Below are 6000 nucleotides of genomic sequence, written 5' to 3'. Positions count from 1 at the left end.
CATAAAAAAGCTTTTAGCTACTTATTGTCCCCCAGGGTAGGGAGGAGAACTATAGTAGTTTCTCAGAGTAATGTGCATTTATCCCAAGGCATGGTCATATTTTTTTTACCTTGTGGGCTGTGCATTCCCCTTAGGCTATTCACTGCATCCTATAAACCATGCTAGATTTGTTACTGGGAGCAGTGGGGAATAGGGCCAGTGGACATGCTTGGGCTGATGCTATTTTAAAGTAGGTTTGGGAGGGGTTCTGGAAGTTATTGAGAAAATAAAATGTCTAGGTTGATATAGGGTGGGTCAGGAACTAAACTATATAATGGCTCATTTTCTTTGGTATTTGTACCCTGCAGAGAACCATGTTGTAGTTTCCCTTCAGTCCCCCAATCAGTTCATTTGATTTCCGCTGACTCCTTCCACATTGTCATCTAGTCATCAAATGCTCAAACTAAAATACAGAATTCAAACAGTGGTGCCCACAGCTAGATGCATGGTGTACACCATTGGCAGGGAGAAAAGCTTGCCTCACAGCTGTGCTGAGGATGAGCCACACTTAACACCCCCACTGCCCACTCTGGTTTCATCCTCTGTCAAGCTGAGAGGGCATGTTGAGGATAAATCTGAGTGAATGGTATTGCAACCTGGTGCCTGCAAGTCACAGCATTGCTCGGGTTTGTCTCCACAGCCCCTTGTTTATGACCTGAGTGGCACTGCAATCCCTATGTCCCAGAAGTCAGACAGGAGAATTGGATATAATGTTCTAGTAATGGTTTCACTAATGTTTTACACAGTAGTATGAACACCTACCTATTTCTAATCAGTGTTCTCCTGTTTATACATCCCAGGATCATATTTACTCACTAAAGTACTGCAGTGTAATGAGAGCCCATGTTCAGTTGGCTTTCCATTGCTACTTATATCCTTTTCTCCATCACTGTTTCCATAATACTGTCCCCCAGTTTATTAGTGTGTCCGACTTTCTTTGTTCCTATATGTATGATTTTGCATATAACAATTCATGCTGGTCACTTAAGGACAGCTTATTGTGAAATACAATTCACTTTGGAGAACTGACCTGACCTCATTATTTACTACTGTTCTGATTTGTGTGTCCTCTACAGGTTTTACCAGCAATGATTTTATATTTTCTTACACATCATTGATAAAATTATTGAATAGCATTGAGCAAAGAACAGATACTGATCTTGCAATATCTTTTTGCAGTGGCCCCTTTGTATTTCTCTGTTCTCTCAACAGCAGATTTCATTAATCTGCTATTGGCTCTCACTTCTAAATACCTATGAGTATGTCTACACTACAGCACTAATTCGAATTAAGTTAGTTAATTCGAACTAAGCTAATTCGAACTAGTGCACCTAGACCTAAAAACTAATTCGAATTAGCGTTTTGCTAATTCGAACTAGCATGTCCACATTGAGTGGACCCTGAACCGAAGTTAAGGATGGCCGGAAGCAGTGCCGGCAGGGCATCAGGTTAGGACTTAGAGCATGGAGCTGCTGTCTCAGGCTAGCCGAGGGCTGTGCTTAAAGGGACCCAACCCCCACCCCAGACAGACAGTTCTCAGGGTTCCCCGCTTGCTTGTCTACCTTGATGAGGGACAGCAAAGCAGTCCTGTCTTGGAGTGCCCAGAGTGCCCACACTTGGCACATCACAGCACTCGGCCATCAGCCCTGCTCCACTTGCTGCAGGCTACCATCCAGGGGGTCAATCTGGGGGCTGTAGGGGAGCTTCCACCCCAAGGAGCCCACAGAGCCACCCCAGTCCTCCCCATCGGGGGCTTGTACCCCATTCCTCCCTCACCTCCTTCCACTTAACCCTCCCTAGCCACACTTCCTGATGTAAAAAATAAAGGACATGTGTGTTCAAAAATAGAAACTCTCTTTACTTAACAAAACTGGAGCTGGGAGGGGGGGAATTAACCTCTGGGGAGATTGGGAAAAGGAGGTGGGAGAGGGGAAGAGAGAGGGTGGGAGAAGGGAGGGGGAAATCTGGGAGTAGGGAGCTGGAAGGGGGAAGCCAGTGGAAGAAGGAGGAGGAGGGGAAGTATCAAACTATGGTACGCCATATCTTCAGTACTGTGCACAGATGTGATCTCCTCACCCCAGAAAAGATATTTTGGCCTTGGAAAGGGTTCCGAAAAGGGCAACTAAATTTATCAGGGGTTTGGAACAGGTCCCATATGAAGAGAGGCTAAAGAGATTGGGACTTTTCAGCTTAGAAAAGAGGAGACTGAGGGGGGATATGATAGAGGTCTATAAAATCATGAGTGGTATGCATAAAGAAAAGTTCTTCATTAGTTCCCATAATAGAAGGACTGGAGGACACCAAATGAAATGAATGGGTAGCAGGCTTCAAACTAATAAAAGAAAGTTCTTCTTCACAAAGCAAATAGTCAACCTGTGGAACTCCTTGCCACAGGAGGCTGTGAAGGCTAGAACTATAACAGAGTTTAAAGAGAAGTTAGTTAAAGTCATGGAGGTTGGGTCCATGGAGTGACATTAGCCAGGGGGTAGGAATGGTGTCCCTGGCCTCTGTTTGTGGAAGGCTGGAGATGGATGGCACGAGACAAATGGCTTGGTCATTGTCTTCGGTCCATCCCCTGCAGGGTACCTAGTGTTGGCTACTGTCAGCAGACAGGCTAGTGGGCTAGATAGACCTTTGGTCTGACTCAGTACGGCCGTTCTTATGTTCTTATGTTCTAAGCTCAGGGCTCAGGGTCGGGGGTCTCACTGGACCTCCTTGATTTTCATGCAAACCTGCTCCTGGGTTTGCATGTGGACTTTGGTGCCCAGGCTGGCAGCTATCCTGCCCTAGACAGCCACTTTCCTGTGCCTAGTGCGGAGGTCGTGGATGTTGGAGGCCTCCCCCCAAACTTGGATGAGGTCCACGATCTCCACACTAGACCAGACGGGCGCCCGCCTCTTGTGGCCGCAGGCAGGCTCCTGGGAGCCGCCAGCCTGGTCTCGTGCTGTGCCAGGTGCAGGGTCTGCTGGCTGGGTGCTGGCAGGCTTGCACCTGGCACGGGCACCGTAGCCAGACCATGCCCCTTTAAGGGCTCCGGGGCCGGGAAGGGGACAGAAGAATTTCCTTGGTTGTGCCCAGAGTGGCCACCAGGGAAAGCTGGGAAGGGCTAGCCTCCCACTAGTTCAAATTAAGTGGCTACACAGCCCTTAATTCGAACTACTTAATTCGAACTAGGCTTAGTCCTCGTAGAATGAGGTTTACCTAGTTCGAATTAAGCGCACCGCTGGTTCGAATTAAGTTCGAACTAGTGGTTTGCATGTGTAGCGCCTAATAAACTTAATTCGAACTAACGGCTTTTAATTCAAATTAACTTTGTAGTGTAGACATACCCTATGATATTAAGGCCGATCTGTACTCAAGCCCCTGCAGGTTCCACTAGTCATCAGTTAATTTCTGCTGTTTATAAACATTTGTTAATGGTTCCTCATCAAATCTTCATTCCTCATGACAATAATTTATTATGAGCTATTTCACCCTAATGTTGATAAGAATAATTCGTAAACCACTAACAAAGACTTTACTGAAACAACTATCAGACCAGATTTAGTGAAAGTGGCAATAGTGTGCAAACTACCTCCCCACCCTCCATCTCTAATCAGATGAGAATGCAAATCTAGCCTAGGGGGAAGTGCTAATCTTTTTCAATGTTCTTGCTGAAGCCCTTCCCTATTAGGGCTCCTTGGCATTTGGACTCTGTGGCAGAAGGAGTTGAATAGCATCTCTGTCTATTAGATTCTTCTTCACACATGCAAAGGGAAGTAGCTAATAGAAAGAAATGGAAATCTGCCGTGACTAGGTCAAAAACCGCAGCTTAGGTTAATACACTTTTTTTAAGGGCAGAAGGGACAAGGACAATCATTTAGTCTAACATCCAGCATGGCACACTCTTTGGAATTTCACCCAGTAATTCCTGCATCATGCCTTTGGTTGCAGTCATGATTCTTATCCTGGCATTCTCCCACTCTTGGATCATGCCCTATTTTCTTGATCTTGCCCTGCCCCACAGCTTCAGCCTACACTCCTATAAAAGTACCTACTACCAGCCCCATCTCTATAGATAATGAGGGATTTGGTATCCTCATGTATGATAGCATTATCACTGCCTATGCAATGAAACAGCAACAGTTTCTACTATTCTCTACTGCACAGAGGGAGTCTTTTGTGCCGATGAAGTACACAAGGAAAAGAAGAATGTTGTCTTTTAATGCCTAAGGATATTGACCAGATTCTTAGCGGATGCAAATCTGCCTAGATCTATTGAAAGCTCAGAATCTGGTGCTATTTATTTAAGGATATAATAATAAAAGATGGCTTACATAGACTAGAACATTTTGTTTATGAGGAGTTAGAAAAGTTTCCATAGTATGGAAAGTAGCTACCATCTGGTCCATGCAGGATTAGCTAATCTTTTCTATTTAAGGATGTGTACTTAAATAACTACTTGTTCCATACTTCTGAGTTTTTCTGCAAAGGAAACATATGTTCACTATTATTGCCATCAGAATGAATTTTAGAAGGGTCCATAAGTTTAGAGTTGCTTTTTAGAACACCAAATAATATTTTTACAAATAAAATACTCACTTAAAAAAATAGTATGGTGCTGATAGTATGAAACAAACTATTTGGTTCATGTGATTTTATAAATATGGATGAGAAATTTCAGGTCTTTTGTTCTTTTTTTCATAGCTGTTTTGGAAAATAATAAAAGCCTGGATGGGTTGGTCTTTCAATTTTAGACTGTTTGTTTCTTCTTCCCAGGAACTATTTTCTCTTGGTTTGTACAATATAACCTGAAAAATCACACCTAAGCATGAAGTGAGACTGTTCAATGTATGGCTTATCTAATCTAGATAATGGAGTCTAAAGCAAGCCAATAAATCAAATTGAGGCAGTGGTGAATTCAAAACTTTAAAAGCAGGGAAAAATGCATGAATATTTAACAGTCACTGCCAAAACTCAAATCAAATCAAACAGTTTCTTATTTTAGCATGGTTAGAATCTATGCTAAGTAGACAGGTTCAATGCAAAGAAAAGAAGACTAGTCTTGTGAGCAATGTACTGGAGTGGGGCATGGGAAATCTAAGTAAAATTTCTTGTCCTGTGCCAATTTGAGCAATCTATTAACATCATTCTGTGCCTTAGTTTTCCATGTGCTCAATGAACACAGCAATAATGCTTCCCTCTAACCCAGTCTGCCTTTTTTATTTAGGCCTTGATGCTATACACATCAGCTATGCATGAAGGGACCTCTTTGTCTCCATGGAAGCTCAAAGAAGACAGGGGGACATTGTGTGGGTGTAAAGGTCAGCTTGAGATGAGTTGCTTGCAGCAGCAGCCGGGCTGTAAGGCTATGTCTACACTGCACGATAGTTCAAAATAAGATATTCAATTTGAGCTATGCAAATTGCGTATATTATTTTAATCTTATTTCTGCACAGCACCAAATTTTGAAATAAAGCACTATTCTGAAAGCACTACTCCTCATAGGTTTACAGGGATGTTGGAATAGCGAACACAAAATGACGGGCTTGCTGTGAAGACACAGGATAGCTATTTCGGGATAGCGTTGCAGTGTAGACATAGCCTAAATTGCACATTCTTAGGGGTAAGGACTGTCTCATATTATGTATATGAAAAGTGCCTAGAACAATGAGATATTGCTGTCTATTGGGATTTAGGTGCCACTAATAAAGAAATATATAATTTTTTTTATATGAGTACCTTTTCTTTCTATGTCTGGAAGCTGGGGGGGGAGGGGGTTACTGTAATTTCAATCAAATGGCCACATTGGGTTTTATTGGTGATGAAGAATGATTTCCTGTTTTGATTTAAATATTTACAATGAGAATCAGAAATCTTCTACTGGGGAAGGTTTTGGATATGAACAAATATGAGCCTTTGGGGGCTTTTCATACCATATTTTTCTTTACACTTTAAATCAATTTCTTTTTTAGTTATTTG

This window comes from Pelodiscus sinensis, chromosome 1 (genome assembly GCF_049634645.1).
Source record: "Pelodiscus sinensis isolate JC-2024 chromosome 1, ASM4963464v1, whole genome shotgun sequence".
In the NCBI taxonomy this organism is placed as follows: domain Eukaryota; kingdom Metazoa; phylum Chordata; order Testudines; family Trionychidae; genus Pelodiscus; species Pelodiscus sinensis.
The sequence above is the reverse complement of the archived record's forward strand: the minus strand, read 5'-3'. Positions refer to the sequence as shown.